Raw genomic sequence first — 16,827 nt, 5'->3', positions numbered from 1 at the left:
AAACAAACCAAAACAGACAACACAACAGCAAGGGCAAAAAACAAACAAAACATAAGGCAAAAAATTACACTGCATCAACAAAGATACTACTTCAACACTGGCAAGATACAATATTAATTAATACATGATCTAAAAATTGTCAGTTTTCTATCACCTGCCTGTTCACCTAGTAGCAGACCGATACAGACTGAAAGAAGCAGTAATTGTCTGATTCCAAATAGCCAAAATGTTTTGGTTTATAAAAGTATATCCTGATCAGCTTCCATGTGCAAAAGAGCCAGATGAATTAAAATCTTTCTCCACAGGGTTTGTGTCAGTAAATGGAAGACTTTATCAGCACTCAGTTACTAAGTTGCATGATACTGATGATTCACAGTTGCAATTCTTTTTCCAGTGTCTTGCTGCTTGTGCAGTGTTGGCAGGCCTTGGAAAAGCAGAATACATGCACTGAAATCAAGTCAAACCTGGTTACTTTTGTGAATTCCTAGTAGCTGTTTGTAAAGCCTTTCCAGTGAAAGGTGTTGCCTTCATCATGTGTGTGACAGCCATCTGCCTTGGCCAGGCCTGCTGTGATTTCCTCTATTTGTGCCTTTATATTGTTTTACAGATTCCTGGTAGCCAGGGTTGTTTTTCATTCAGCCAGTACCATGTTATTTGTTTGGTTGGCTTTGACCTGATTGTTTTAAGTTTTACATTATATGAAATTTTCTAAACTTAGCTTTCAATCATTCAACTACTGATATACTAAAAACACTGATTTGGACACCTCATGGAATACTATGGTGTGGTGGGGCGTGGTCTGTGGTGCTGTGCGGACGCATCTGCACAACATCTGCACAACATCTGCAGATCACGCTCGTGGTGTTAAATCACGGGGAAGCAGGGTTGAGAGTGTTGTTGTGGTGGTGTGACAAATGTAAAAATAAAGATAACTCAAAACACGGATCTGTGGTCCCGGCGTACCTTATTGCCACCACATATGGGTTCTTACTTTATTTGGTTAATAAATTGGAGCCAAGAGCCAAGGAACATAAGGTTGGAAAGATTTACCAGCTTCCTTTAATCTTGAATCTATAATGCAGCTTACCACACTACGACACTGTGCTTAAAACATGAGGCCCTCACACTAGTTGAGGAACCTCCATCTCAATCTAGATCCTCTGATATTGGAAACAAGCAGCAGGCCCAACAGATTGTCAAGTTTCAATCTGTTGTATAAGTTTGTACTTATACAACAGATTGTTACAACCCTTGCAGGCCTTCTGTGTGTTTGTGGGTGTGTACTGTTTCTTGTGAGGAGCCAGTGCATAGCTGGGTCCACTTGGCCACCCATGCATGAAACCATATTGTTGTATTGGAATTGTGGTGTAACGGGTTTAGTTGTAGCAGTTCTGCAGATTAGTTTCCCTGTCGTATTGGAATTGACATCTGGAATGTTGAAAATGTGTGAATCATTTGGAAGATTGTGGCTGCTGTAATTGCAGCTTAACACTAGATGTCAGGATTTGTCTTTGGGGCTATAAGCTTTGAATCATTTTTGATGCTGCTGGCAGTGGATGCAATAAATGTAATAAGTGTCATATCAATGTATTACCATAATTTGTAATTTTTTAGTTGGTTAAAGGAAGAAATGCCCAGTTCCACTTTGAAAATTAAATTAACTCATGCCAAAGATTACTAAAGTATCTATACTGTTTAAAAAAAACTACCTACCTGAATATTCTTTGTCATATTGAAAGACTGCCAGTGACCTTTTCTGTAGCTCTGTGTTTGCGTAAAGTTTAGCTCAGTTAGCTCATTAACGCGTTACCACCATTTAGCATCACCCATCCAAACAGAGGGTGAAAGGGCAGCCCAGGAGATAATAATGAAGGAGAATTGTTGATTGCCCACTGGATGGCCAGGCACTCTTTCTCTACTGTGCTGTGACTGGTCTCCTACTCTGACAGTTTGCTGCTAATATAAATGATCGAGTGGTCGACCCCCCAGCCCTCTGTTTGATGCGTCAGTCTGAAGAATAAAAGGGAGGGAGAAGTTAGATCGGGGTGCCACACATAGAGAAGCCATTTATGTCCACTATGAACGACCATCTTTGAACAGAGGTGGTGGTTTACGACACCAACTGTCTGCCATCTATAAACCAGTTTTGGGATCCCTTCCCAGACGCCTTAACGCCCACTCACATCCTAAGCCATCTGACCTCAGGAAATCACATGATAGGGTGGGGCTAGGTTTCACAGTGAGCTTAAATTTGGGATTCCCCACCGTTTGACCTTAGAACTGAAGAAACTTCTCTGGTGAGAGGTGAAACGTCTTCAAGCAACTTAAGCCACTTAAGTCCAGATGCTTCTCTTTCCAAGCTCCTTAGACTACGATGAACTGGATGACTGAGAGCATTCAGACATACATAGCTGTATGTTTTCACCCACTGTAAATAAATTCACTGTTCATCGTAAGAGTCCTGCGTTTGAGTCCTCCACGGTCTGCCACTGCAGACCTTGACAGAAACACATCCTAGTGTAAATAATTTTACGTACCGTATTTTTGAGACCATAAAACACACCAGATTATAAGGTGAACTGTTGATGAACGGGTCTGTTTTCATACATAAGGCACACCGGATTATAAGGTGAATTAAGTGAAACAAAACAGTCAGAAAAGTCAAATTTTACTCAACTCATTCTTCTTGCTTCCTCCACTTCCGTACCATTGATTCATTAATGTTGAATTCTCTTGCAGCTGCTCTGTTCCGATGTTGTTGCAGTATATAAATGACTAACCTTGTGTATTGTGGTATTGTGTGTATTGTGGACGGATTATCTCAGTTGTTCTTTCTGGTTCATTTACAGGATCCTGCCATGCGATTGCATTTGTCCCTAATCATCGGGAACACTCATGTTAACTTTTTATCGAGTGGGAAAAAGTTAACATTCATCCTCCAGCTTCACTGTGTTTATATTACATTACGACATATTATATTATATTACGACAGAGCTGTGCTAACATATCTCTGTCGCTAGCATTCACATAGCACATCATTATATACCAGCTAGTCCAACTTCAGTAACCCTATAAAAGTCACTGCTTTTTAGATTTCTGTCTTTATTGATGCTGGAAGTGATAGCAGAGCTGTACGTTTTAATTTTTCAGAAATGTGCCAGTCAGAACATGCTATATCATGTTTAGGATGGATGCCTGGATGTTAAGCTTAATTGTTACACCTGGTAAAGCAGCAACGCTGATCATTTTATTAAAGATGAAAGAATTTATGCAGTTTTTAACGCTCAGTTATGCCGCAGTGTTTGTTTGACTTTGGGACCTGAAGCAGACGGAGTTTTGGACCCAGATTACTCGGGGAGGCTCCTGACTATGGTAGCCATAATGTTCCGACAATCCATCAAGCGGTGCGGCTTTGTAGCTTACCAAAATCATACTAAAAAAATTTTTTGACAGATTTCTGAGCACTGTGTACCATATAAAATTGGTTCGAGGTCAGTAAGCACAACCGGAAGTCATACATAAGGCACACCGAATTATAAGGCGCACTGACAATTTTTGAGAAAATTGAAGGATTTTAAGTGCGCCTTATAGTGTGGATAATACGGTACTTTGCAACTAATTTTAATTTTTGCCATTTTTTTTTGTTTCTTTCTGCCGAAGTCTTACATCATAAATATGTTATACTTTTTGGGGCACAGGTTGTATTACTGGCTGAGTTTATCGTGCTTTGCATCCAAGAATTTTGCTAAAAAAGAGACACAAATTATACTGTAAGTAATTTTATTAGCTTATTTTAATTGCTGGTGATGTGAGTGTACTCATTCGTTGAATAATGGATCTATGCCTACCTGTGAGGTGTTTTGGCATTGTCCCACCCTGGGGCAGAACAAGGACACGCTGGAGAGATTATATATCTTGGCTGGCCTGAGAATGTCTTGATGATCTCCCTGATAAGCTGGAGGAGGTGGTCAGGGAGAGGGAGGTCTGGGCTTCTGTGCTTAGGCTGCTGTGCTGTGACCTGACCCTAGATATGTGGAACAAAATGGATGGATGACTAAATAAAACAAAATAAGTTCATATTTTTCTATAGATGGCAGATGAGTGGCAAGAATTGCTTCCATAGTTGCTTCACCCCTGTGCTGCATTGGGTGTTAGCATTAGATGAAATACTGTTACTGTCTAAATAAAATGCAATATCTTTTCTGTGGTTTGCTCAAAATTTCACAGCAATAAATGTAACTTCAAAAGCCAATGTATAAAATTATTATGTCAGGCAGATGAAGAAATTTTACAGGTATACCAGGAGTATGCGAAAGGGAGAGGTGGCAAAAGGAAATGGCTTTTAATGAGTTGCAAAGATAGACTACATGATATGTAGGCAATATGCTAGAAACAAATCAAGATGGAAAGGATCTGCAGCAGGATAGTGCGATGAAAGATAGAGATGTAAATTTACTTACATGTGAACAGTGTGTTTAGAAGAATTAAGTGTGAGGTGCAAGCAGCAGTATTGCTTCATACTGAGAAAGATCACCACAGATGTGACATTAGTTTTAAGAGTGCTGATAAAGACATATCCGGTCTTTAAGTGATAACGTGATGAATCCTGCTTCCGGACCCCAACTACTCTGCATTTAATCAGGCTGTTGTGTATTTAACATGTTTTAATGCTTTGTGTCTTGTTCTATTTAATCTCAACAAGCCCCTTAAAAACAGTCAGTGATCAATGTCGGCCTCTCTCGGTTTTTATTACCGCTAATCATTTTAAAGTTTTTAAAACCTTACGATCTAACTACTGCCCAGCCCATCCAGCAGTATATATATAACCCTCATATTGTGGATGGAATATCTCAGTTGTTCTCCCGACTGAAGTTTGGTCCATTTACAGCATCCTGCCATGTGATTGCATTTGTCCCTAACCTTCAGGAACCTTCGCGTTAACTTAATTTGTTTCAGAAATCCCTGAGTCAGAATGTGGTATATTATATTTAGATGGAAACTAGCAAGCTAACTCCCTGTTAACTTCTAACTCTGTTAAATTTAATAAATTCTGTTTTCACGGATGCCTGAATGTTAAACTTAATTGTTACACCTGGTAGAGCAGCGACGCTGATCATTTTATTACAGATGAAAGGATTTAGACAGTTTTAAACTCTCAGTAATGCTGCAGTGATCGTTTGACTTAGGGACATGCAGCGGAGTTTGGGCCCAGGCTCGGCTAATGACGTCAGACTTAAAGACTAGATTGTATGGAAGCCTGTTTACGCCCCCCAAAAAGAAAAAAGTATCCATAACTGAAAATTTCAATTTATTTCTCAAAATTTCAAGTTATTTTCTCAAGATTTTGAGAAAAGTAACTTGAAAATTTGACTTCTTAACTCAAAATTCTGAAAAAAGTAACTCGAAATTTCGAGTTAGCGCTGCCAATCAGTAATCTACGTGAATCACATCATTACCTTGTTACCCGGAAGCTGAAGCCCTCAGCTACAAATGCTACAGCCAAACTACCAGTATTACAGCCAGTCATGAATGCACAAATTGCTGAGTATATTCAGCGAGGCTTCACAAATGATGAAATCCTTGCGTTATTAGCTGAATCACATTTTTGAATGCGTATTCCTCTGCGCCATATCCTTCCGGGTAACAAGAAAATGATGTAATTCACGTAGATTACTGATTGACAAATCTAACTTTCCAGTTACTTTTCTCAAAATTTTGAGTTAAGAAGTCAAAATTTCGAGTTACTTTTCAAAATTTCGAATTATGGATACTTTTATTTATTTTTTTTGCACTGTGTCTTTGTCGATTTAGAGAAAGACTGGGGCAGTACATGTATGAGAAAAGTGAGGCAGTGGTAAGGTCTGCAGTAGGAGTGACTGGTAAGTTAAACATAGGGGTGGTATTACATCAGAAATTGTCTTTGGGCCCCTTCTTGTTTGCAGGGGTGATTGAAAAGTTGGCAGATGAGGTCAGTCAGGAGTAGGGATGGGTATTGATAAGATTTTAACGATTCCGATTCCATTTTCGATTCTGTTTAACGATTCGATTCTTTATCGATTCTCTTATCAATTCTTGTTTTTAAAAAGGAGAACACTAAGGTCGATTAGCTTAGAACTGTTTTATATCTTCTCTTTCAACAAGATAGAAATTTAGGAGTAACATGGCCTTACAAACCCAACAGTGAGATCTTAAGAGATCCACAGCCTACGGCTCTTCAATGGGGTGTCACAGGGTCCCCGGGGAAAATTGTAAACGTAAAATAATAAAATAAATATTCTTCTGTAGCAATAACAAAGTATAACATAAATTATTCTGTAGCAATTACACAAGAATATCCAGTAATGTCCCTGCCTACAATTAAGCACATTCACTTACCATCTGCTGTGGCAAATGGCTGCAAGGTTTTGACCACAAACTAGTCACTGCTCGGTGACATGCGGGCCTGAAAAGAGACGCTACCGGTAGACTGCAGCAACAACTGCCAGCGAGCGCCAGCCAGACTCTGTCTGTCTGTCTCATCATGGTCACCTAAATGCACAATGGCAGGTTTTGTAATAAAGCAGATCGCGCTAACATAATATGCACTGTTAGTTGATTATTTACCTGCCGCATTAACGGGAGATGACGTGCAAACGTTACCGCTGCTGCTGCTGGGTTGAGATTCACGAGTCCGGAGCGGAATTAAAGACATTCATTTAAGTTCATCACGTGTTTTGTGAGCAAATGCTTTTGCATATTCGTAGTGTTTCCTCCCTTAATGAAATATCTACTTTGCAAGTATTGCAAGTTGCCCTGAATGGATGACAATCCGTTCTCGTAAAGTATAAACAAACTTTTAAGCGTTTGAGCCGCTTTGGCGCCATGTTTCCTGCCAGGTACGCTCCGACGCTCCGCAACATGGTGACGTCATTCGGGGCGACTGGAATCGATAAGGGAATCGTTTGCAAAAATGGCAAACGATTCCAAGGAATTGAAACAGTGGGAACCGGTTCTCAACAAGAACTGGTTTTCGATACCCATCCCTAGTCAGGAGTCTCAGTGGACTGTGATGTTTGCTGAGGACACTGTGATCTGTAGTGAGAGTAGGGAGCAGGTGGATGAAAGAGAGGCTAGCAAGGTGGAGGTATGCTCTAAAGAGAAGAAAATATACGGTACATATGTTACTAAAATTTAAAAATGAATTTCCCCTCAGGATATTTAATTCGAAAAAATTTTTGTGTTCGTTTTTAAATGTATGTATATGTGGCAAGCACATTTTTTCCCTAACCATGCATTTCAAAAAATATACTGTATAGCAAAAATATCCTTGTTTTTTAACACATGATTTCCCATCTTTGAAATATTTTTTTTTCTTTTTATACTGAACAGCATAATCCCAGAAGGAAAGGGATTGATAGAGGACTGGATGCTACCATATAAGCAAACAGCAGTCAGCGGTCCAAATAGTTGTTGATGGTCACTTTGCACCCCACAAACTCTGTACCACGCGTAAAAAGCATAGTAGATTTAAAAAAGAATAATCTTACTGTGCACTGGATTGATATACACAAAGAAATAAAAAGCCTATACCAACTGAAGACTGTTTATAATAACAAATATGTTTCAGCTAATATTTTATTATTAAGAATAATAACAACAACAACAACAACAACAATAATAATAATAACAAGCAGTCATAATAACAATGACAAAAAGAGAGGGTTTTTAAGGAAAATTGTTAAATGTTCAATTTCTATGCCATATTACAGTTGAGGTTGTCTGCAAAAAGAATATTTATAAAAAGGAATAAATAGCATGAAGAACAGATTTGTACAGGTTTTCTAAATCTAGATTTTGAGTTTTAGTAATTGATCATAGAGTTTCTATGATTCATTTTGCATTAGGTCCAAAAGTGGCAAAAATACAAACATTCTTTACTTAACTAGAAGTGCATACTTCTGTTTTAAAAATGCTCTGATAAGTTGAATTACTCATTTGATGTCTTTACCCAAGTGAAAGTAAAAAAGTACAGGCTCTGAAATGCACTTAAAGGAAGAAAGTAAAAAGCAGGCCTTTAAAGAACATTTCTACTGGCCAATTTTCTGCAAAAGACTTTATTATAGAATATAAGATAATTATAATGTTAGTACATGGAGATACAAATTTTTTGTAATCTACATTCTAATTTTATTACTCAACTTGAGCAATTATTGTATGTACTACACAAGCAAAGAAAAATATAATTCAAAATGAACAGCTATAATATCTCTTGCCTACAGTCAGAGTTGGGCAGTAACGCATTAAAAGTAACTCATTACTGTAATCTGATTACTTTTTAAAATAATCAGATTATGCATAGTAATCCCTTGATTTACTATTGGAAAAAGTAATTAGATTACTTTTACTTCTTTTTAAGAATTACGTTTACACAGTAACACATGCTGCATTATTGCATTACTAAACCATGATTTTGTTTATGAAAGTGTTTCATGACAATGAGGTACGAGCGTACGACGTCCGTGGCAGCAACAGACGTATCCACAATGGATAATATAGAGTGCAGGAGAGAGTAAGACCATCTAGGATTTAAAGCTTGGAAGTACTGAGATTACTTAAAAAGTTTTTAAAAAAAAAGTCAAAAGTGACAAAGACATTCGCGTCCGCTGTACACTGTACAAAACTTCTTGCTATAGCAAAAAATTAAACTTGAAATCTGAGCAAGCATCTAGCAAGCCGGAACAGGAATGTGAAATTCACAGAGAAACCCCCAGATTCCCCCGAGTGACATGACCGCGGCGGCACCAGGCAAACCTCTGATGGCCCCACTCCTGCTAAACAGGTGAAAATAGATTTAAGAATGACAGGACTTAGTGCCTCTGAATCTTTGATTTTATTTATTTTTTGCTTTGTTTTACTTGCATCTATTTGAAAGAGTGAGAGTAAACACAAAAAATTATTTTATTTTACATGCTGGAATATGCAGAAAATAGGTTTAAATGTTAAACAATTTTTTTCAAGTCAGAGAAGGTTGCATATAATTTAAGTTTTGTTTGATACAATGTGAATAAAATTAAAAGATTGAAAATAATAAAACAAGTTTGAAAAGGGATTTTTTTCAAGTGATTAAATTTAAAATGATGGATTATGTGTAGAATTGGCATGAAAGATCTATCGCTTTATTACATATTCAGGTTGCATATCATGTTTTTAAAAAGTAATTAAGCATAAAGTAACTAATTACTTTTGAAAATAAGTAATCAGTAAAGTAACAGGATTTCTTTCTTGGAGAAGTAATGAGTAATTAGTAACTAATTACTATTTTCAAGTAACTTGACCAACACTGCCTACAGTATAGAAGGTGACCACAACTAAACAAAAAAGTGTCAGGGGTTCATTTGGATTCCCTGCAACCCTGGAACCCTCAGAGCAGTTGTAGTGGCTCAGTGTGGGGAAAAGAATCACCTTTGTGTACACGCTGTGAACAGCTGACCTGTGCTGCTAATGCTCTGATTTACTGCCCTTTGTGGATGAACTCAATCCAACAAGATGTTTGACAAGCTGTCTTAGCTTATTTAGCTTATCTTCTTCACTGATGTTAAAAGTACTCCGGAGCGAAGAGACAGACAGGACACCCGGGGACACCGCCGAGTTTTCTTTGCCCCGCTCCGATTATAGTGGATTTTAATGCTGTGGCTGACGCCACTAGACTTTTAGTGTTGTTTATATGTTTTTACTGTGTGTTCTCCCTGGCCAGGGGTGTTAACTGTGTTTAATGGTGTTTAACTGTTTTAAATATTTTTTGTGAAATAAATTATATTTTAGTTATCGAGTTTTATATTGTTCTAAAAAACACCCCTGGCCAGGGAGAACACACAGTGCCCCACAGAGAGAGGGGGAGCGACAGTCACTGTTCTTTCCAGTGAAAGGGATTTCTTGTACCGTGACTTACCCCACAATCCAGGCCCTCCATTGCCTCTTTGTGACTTCGGAAACATGATTTGAACAATTTTTTTTCCACGAAGGAATCTGTTTAAAACTGATCGCTTTACCCGTCGGGTTCCAGTGGCTGTCATGCGACCAGCTATGGCAGTTAATAATACTGTTTCTTGCCATTCTTTGTGTCTCTGCTTATCTCTGTATGACTGTTGTCTTGTAATAGCCCGTGCATGCTAGACACTTGTACCTTGTGAGTACAAGAAAATAATTATTAGAATACAATGTGTTAAATTTGCTTAGATAAGAGGGTCCAGCAGTAGATCAGAGTAATAGGGAAGGATTTGTCTGTGTGTTTCAGTTTGGCTTAGCTGGAGGCCTGAGAGTGTGGGTAATTGTTTAGAGGGAAAGGAATTTATGGGGGTCTGGGGGGTCTGCCTGTCATAAAAGGAGACAGGAAGCTACATTTGGGGGTTGCTGATGCTGATGCTTGTACCTTTAATAAAAACTCATAATTGTTATAATTTAGAAGTAGGTTTGCAGGAGACTCTCCACCTTAAATGTAAATGTAAGACAATAAGAGGTCAATGGCCCAGTGGATGCAGAGTGGGGGTCTCAGTGTTTGTGATATGTTAACTCTGTATTCTATGGTGTGTAGAGGAATTTGGTGTAGCTTGGGTGAGGAGATTACTTTTATGACCCCCAGGAAGTCACGTATACAGAGACACACACACACAGTGCTTTGACTGTTACGACACACCCACACCCACATGCACACTCACTCACATGCACTCACACATACACACAGGTACGCGCACACAGTCACTCACGTGCACTCTCATAGACACACGGGTACGCGCACACACAGGCACTCACGTGCTCGTGCATACACACAGACACAGAGTTTGCAGCACACTATGGGGGTTTTATGATGGGGTCGCTTCTATAAAGCTGGCTGTAACAAACAAAGAGGTGGAAGATTTTGCAGAGGGACACCGGCCTTGCACGTCTTCCCTTCTAGAAGATGCATACTTAAATGAAGATGAATAAAGATGAATAAATGTTTTGTGAAATGACTACTGAGTCCGGTGCCGTCTCTGGATGCTCGAGGAATAAAAAAGAACCGGGGTAAAACTGATTTCGTAACAACCTACAATCCTTTGCGGTTTTACCCTGGAAATTACGTCACATTTTCGATCTCTATTACATACGATTCTGCATGTGTCACTGAAAATATCACATTTGGCAGCTTGTTCAAAGAAGAGAAGGCATGTTAACTATATATTGGCTCTTCTTTGCTTGGAAAAGAGAAGCTTTCTACAGTCCTGGTGAATTATTACAGATGTTATGTAACTATATTCTTTCTGTAAACTGTAAGGCATTACTGAGTGAGAATCCACTTCAGCGTGATCTTAATGAAACTATTTTGCTGTTGATATTTGCTGTTAACATTATAATGGTGTAATAAATTCTCTCATACAAAGTCAAATGCATTTGTAGGATGGGACTTTTTCCTCTCCAAATATGGATACAGCAAGCAATCAAGTAGTAACAGAGAGTACATAATATTAATAATAATAACAATAACCAAACCCAAAATGTAATACACCCTCCTTTGTTGTCTCCTAAATGCTCTACAAAACAGAAGCCAAAAAGAAGATCATGTACGAAATACAGGGGTGTGTGTGCATGTGAAACACAAGCATAACTGATACAAAGAATGAATTTCAACATGTCATTATTAAAAATATCGGTCTTGCCCAGAAGGTGTGGCAAAGTCATCAGAGAGCAAAACAGGCCCGTGTGAAAAACAGTCCTGTATTTACTAAAGTTTAACCAATTACACTACATACTTTGAAACAAGTAAACTTTAAATATATCTCCAAGTACAGATGAGTTACAGCATCATCTGTACTTGGAGAGCTGTTTGAACTGCCAAATAAACATATTAGTAGCGAAATGAACGATGTACATTTAGATTTGTGAACCACAAAACAGAACAGTTTGAGCTAAAATATACTTAACAGCAGCAGAGTAAAAGTACAGTTCCTTCATTTTACATATATTAATGTGATACTCAAGTTGAGAATGGTGCCACACCTGTCGTTTTAGCAGTTTTAAATTGACTGAACAGACCGGTTTCCGGGGTTGTCAACATTGCAGATTAGAACAAACAACAAAAGTTAAAAACCAAATTGTGCAATTGAAAACTGTGCTGATATATGTGTGTGTGTGCGCGCATGCACGTGTGTGTCATTACATGTGGATTAACATTTACAGATCATATTGGAGTTTTAAAAACAAAAATCTCTCATGTTGAGTTTTTGAAAATAACAATACAACAAAAATGTTTTTTTATGAACAGCAATAGCAATATTTAGTAACTGCTTGTCAATATTACCCATTAGCAGAAACAACAAAACAAGTCAAAGTGAGACAAACTGTGCAATAAAAAAAGTTGTTTATATCATTTATTTTTTAGACAGTTGTCTCCCAGTCAATAATTTGTTTTATCCATTCTGAAAATGTTCACATTTTTACGATGAATTTGGCATTGATATAAAAAGATTATAACCTGCATTAGATATCTTAAGAAAAATAAATGCTGTTTCAGCATTATATCATAGTCTTCTGACCTTTCACCAGAACAGAGGCTCATCCTTACATGTAATAACCTAACTGGAACTATATATGTAATATGTAATCTGCTGAATAAATGTTTTAATCAAGAACCTCTACTAAAAGCTTAATCAAAAGATATAGATGAATAAAAGATAATAAAGAATAACCTACTCAAAATACTTGCACTCAGACTCTGCTTTCGGTTTCACTTTTGCAGAAACATGTCCTGCAAACATGTAGTTTCCTGTCTTATTTTGGCACAGAGTATACTTTCTTTCACAATGCAGTCTGCATACAAACATTTAAGATTATAGATTCAAAAGCATTTCGGGTTATAGATTCAACTCCACAGTTTAAAGTGGTTCTCACTGAACCTGTAATAAAGGCTAATATGACACCAATATGTTTGAACATCTGAATGCAATATCACTATTAATAATTAATACAATGGTAATGATGATTATAAAAAATAGCAGCAAATAATAGCAGCAAAATATCTATATATATCTTTCTACTCTTCACTGTAATTAAATCTACATTAAAAACCACAGTTGATCTATAGAAGCATAAAACCTTCACACATTGAGTTTCTAATAGAAAACAATAACAAAAATTTTATGTTTTTATGATTTATTTAGAAATATGGGCATCACATAACAACAGGAATAGCAGTGCATTTAATGGAAAAAACACTGAGCAACTCTCGCCCTATGACAGCTGGGATAGGCTCCAGTGCCCCCCGCGACCCTGAAAAGGGTAAGCAGAAGCGAATGGATGGATGGATAATACGATATAATATATAATAAGAATCATAAAACATACATCATCATAAAAACGCATTCGTTTCTTCCAACTGTATCTTTCTGTTCTGGCTTTAGAATCATTGGTTGTTTACTGCTCCGTACTTTGGGAGTCATACTGTTGCGATACTGGGGAGAATAGGGTAAGGTTTGATAGACTAAACCATTACACACAAAACTTCAAAAACCTAGAGAGTGAGTGAGACTGCTAACTGTGTCGTTCACCAATAAACTTATCTACAAATGTGTTAGTAAAGAGTGACTTGTACTTCTGTCCCATTAAGCAATGGTTTAACAAATTTCACTGCAAACTATAAAAGGAATCTGGATTTAAATAGAACATAGTAGTGATAGATTAAGTGCAGGAAACACTAGTATGAGGTGTCTATGAAACAAATCTCCTTCAGCGTTCAAATGACCAATGTGAGGACTACAGGCGTTTCACTCAGTTGGTTGTGTTTAGGGAAAAAGCAGCTAAATACACTGAGACTGCTCCACATTGTTAGTGAGTTAACTCTGGATATCTGTAGGTTTTGTCAAACTTGGAGTGAACAAAAGCAGAAAAACAGTAAAAGATGCAGACAGTGAAAGTCTGGTTTATTTTATGAATACAATGAAACATTTTACAGTCCACAGAGCAATGTAGCATACATGATAAATAGATACACATAACACGGACAGTGAGAAGTAAAACTCGTCGTCTTACCACATGTTATTTTCTGTAGGCTTAAAATAAACCACAGAAATGAGAGTTTAGTGTTTCAAAGTCATCTATTAAAAACATGAGTCAACATTACTGAAGTGACCCTTTAACGATGCTTCATATCACCGTGTTTATGATGATAAAACATGTTCTCTCATTAGTAGATGTCTGCGCTGTCACTTGTCATGAAAATGTCCAGAGCCTGGGTTCAAGCTTCCTCTTCAAACACCATTGATCATTAATAGTGCGCACAAAAGATTTGTCACATTATGCCCATAAACAACATGCTTTTATAGAAATCATTGTGACACAAAATATTTATATTCTTGCTTTACAATGTGCATGAACTCGAAATCTTTAGTTTCATATTTATAAAGTATCACAAATAATACATTTATACCATTGTATGAGCTACACTTCTTGTAAAAAATAAACTGATTGGTAATGCGTTTGAGAAAAGCTCCTGCTGTGACCTTCCTTCTGTGAGGGCACTCACACTCACACACGCGCGCACACACACACAGAGAGAGAGAGAGAGAGAGGGAGAGAGAGAGAGGGGGAGATCATTAATACAAAGGATTGGACAATTAGGATGTTTCTTTAAATCTACAACACCTTCCTTTTCAAAAAGTTTACTGACATAGTAAAGAACAACAGCTGGTGTGATTATGCCAACGTGCACCCGGTCAAATCCTTCTGCTCACCGGACCTGGAGTACCTGATGATTAAGTGCCGGTCATTCTGGCTACCGAGGGAATTTACAACAGTGATTATTACGGCTGTTTACATTCCCCCACAAGCCGACACTGACCGAACACTCAGGGAACTGAACAGCGCGATCAGCAGTGAGGAAACCGTACATCCAGAGGCGGCGTTTATCACGACCGGGGACTTTAACAAAGGAAACCTGAAGAAAGTTTCACCAAAACTCCACCAACACATCCATTTCAACACTCGTGGAGACCGGCTACTTGACCACTGCTACACCCCTTTCCGGGATGCGTACAAAGCCCTCCCCCGCGCCCCATTCGGCCAATCAGATCACCGCTCCATTCTGCTCCTGCCCGCCTACAGACAGAAGCTGAAACAGGAAGCTCCAACCCTGAGGGTGGTGCACTGGTGGTCAGACCAATCGGAGTCTACGCTGCGGGACTGTTTTGATCACGCGGACTGGGAAATGTTTCACGTGGCTGCTAATGACATTGATGAGTAAACGGACTCAGTCTGTGGATTTATCAGGAAATGCGTGGAAGATGTCGTCCCATCCAGAACAGTTAAATCCTTCCCAAGGGAAGAGATGTTCGCACGGCACTGGTGGCACGGAGCTCCGCTTTTGCCTCCGCGAACACATCTATTTCTATGTCTATTTCTGAACCCTCTTCCTCTGCAGACTCCTCCCCAGTGTTTCTGTACTCAAACAGACGAGGGTCAGCATCGGACTACAAACATGCACATTACCAACTCCGGAAGACGATCAAAGCAGCCAAACATGAGTACAGGGACAGGGGGTAGCAACAGTTTGACAACCCTCGGAGTATGTGGCAGGGGCTAAACACGATCGCAGACTTTAAAGGGAAAACCAGCACACCGCAGACCATGGCCTCTCTGTGTGAGGATCTAAACGTATTCTACGCTAGATTCGACACAGCGAACACCACGAGACCGGACAGTGTGCGCACCCCGGATGACGTCAGTGCGCACACTGTGCCTGAGGAGGATGTGCGGAAGTGCTTCAGGAAGGTGAACGCGCGCAAAGCTACTGGTCCGGACGGAATTCCCGGCCGCGTCCTCAAGTCATGCGCGGCTCACCTGGCTGGAGTGTTTACACACATCTTCAACCTTTCCCTCTCTCTGTCTGTAGTCCCAGCCTGCTTCAAAATGGCCACCATCGTCCCTGTACCCAAATCCTCCACCATCTCCTCATTGAATGACTGGCGACCTGTAGCCCTGACCCCCATCGTGAGCAAATGCTTCGAGAAGCTGGTCAGGGACTTCGTTTGCTCTTCACTACCCGACTCACTGGACCCTCTACAATTCGCATACCGCCACAACAGGTCCACTGATGATGCCATAGCCCTGACACTACATACTGCCCTGTCACACCTGGAGAAGAGAGACACGTATATGAGAATGCTGTTGGTAGATTACAGCTCAGCATTCAACACCATCGTTCCCTCGAAGCTGGACAGGAAACTGCAGGATCTAGGACTGAGCAGCTCCCTCTGCAGCTGGATCCTTAGCTTCCTATCTGACAGACGCCAAGTGGTCAGACTGGGCAGCACCACCTCATCCCCCATCACACTGAACACTGGTGCTCCACAGGGGTGTGTACTGAGCCCTCTCCTGTACTCACTCTACACCTACGACTGCACGGCCACTAGAAACTCCAACATCATTGTGAAGTTTGCGGATGACACTACAGTGGTGGGTCTTATCACCAACAGTGATGAGACGGCCTACAGGGAGGTCAGCGCCCTGACCCACTGGTGTCAAGACAACCATCTCACCCTCAACGTCGCAAAGACAAAGGAGTTGATAGTGGACTTCCGGAGGTGCAGAGAAGTACACACCCCCATCACCATCAACGGCACTGCTGTGGAGAGAGTGAGCAGCTTCCGCTTCCTTGGTGTACATCTGGCCGAGGATCTCACGTGGTCGGTACACACGAAGAAGGCGCAGCAGCGCCTCTTCTTTCTCAGGAGACTGAAAAGATTCGGCATGAGCCCCCGCATCCTCAGGACCTTCTATTGCTGTGCCATTGAGAGCATCCTCACTGGATGCATCACCACC

The sequence above is a fragment of the Oreochromis aureus genome, linkage group 17 (genome assembly GCF_013358895.1).
Source record: "Oreochromis aureus strain Israel breed Guangdong linkage group 17, ZZ_aureus, whole genome shotgun sequence".
NCBI classification, from domain to species: domain Eukaryota; kingdom Metazoa; phylum Chordata; class Actinopteri; order Cichliformes; family Cichlidae; genus Oreochromis; species Oreochromis aureus.
Note: the sequence above shows the minus strand (reverse complement) of the source record.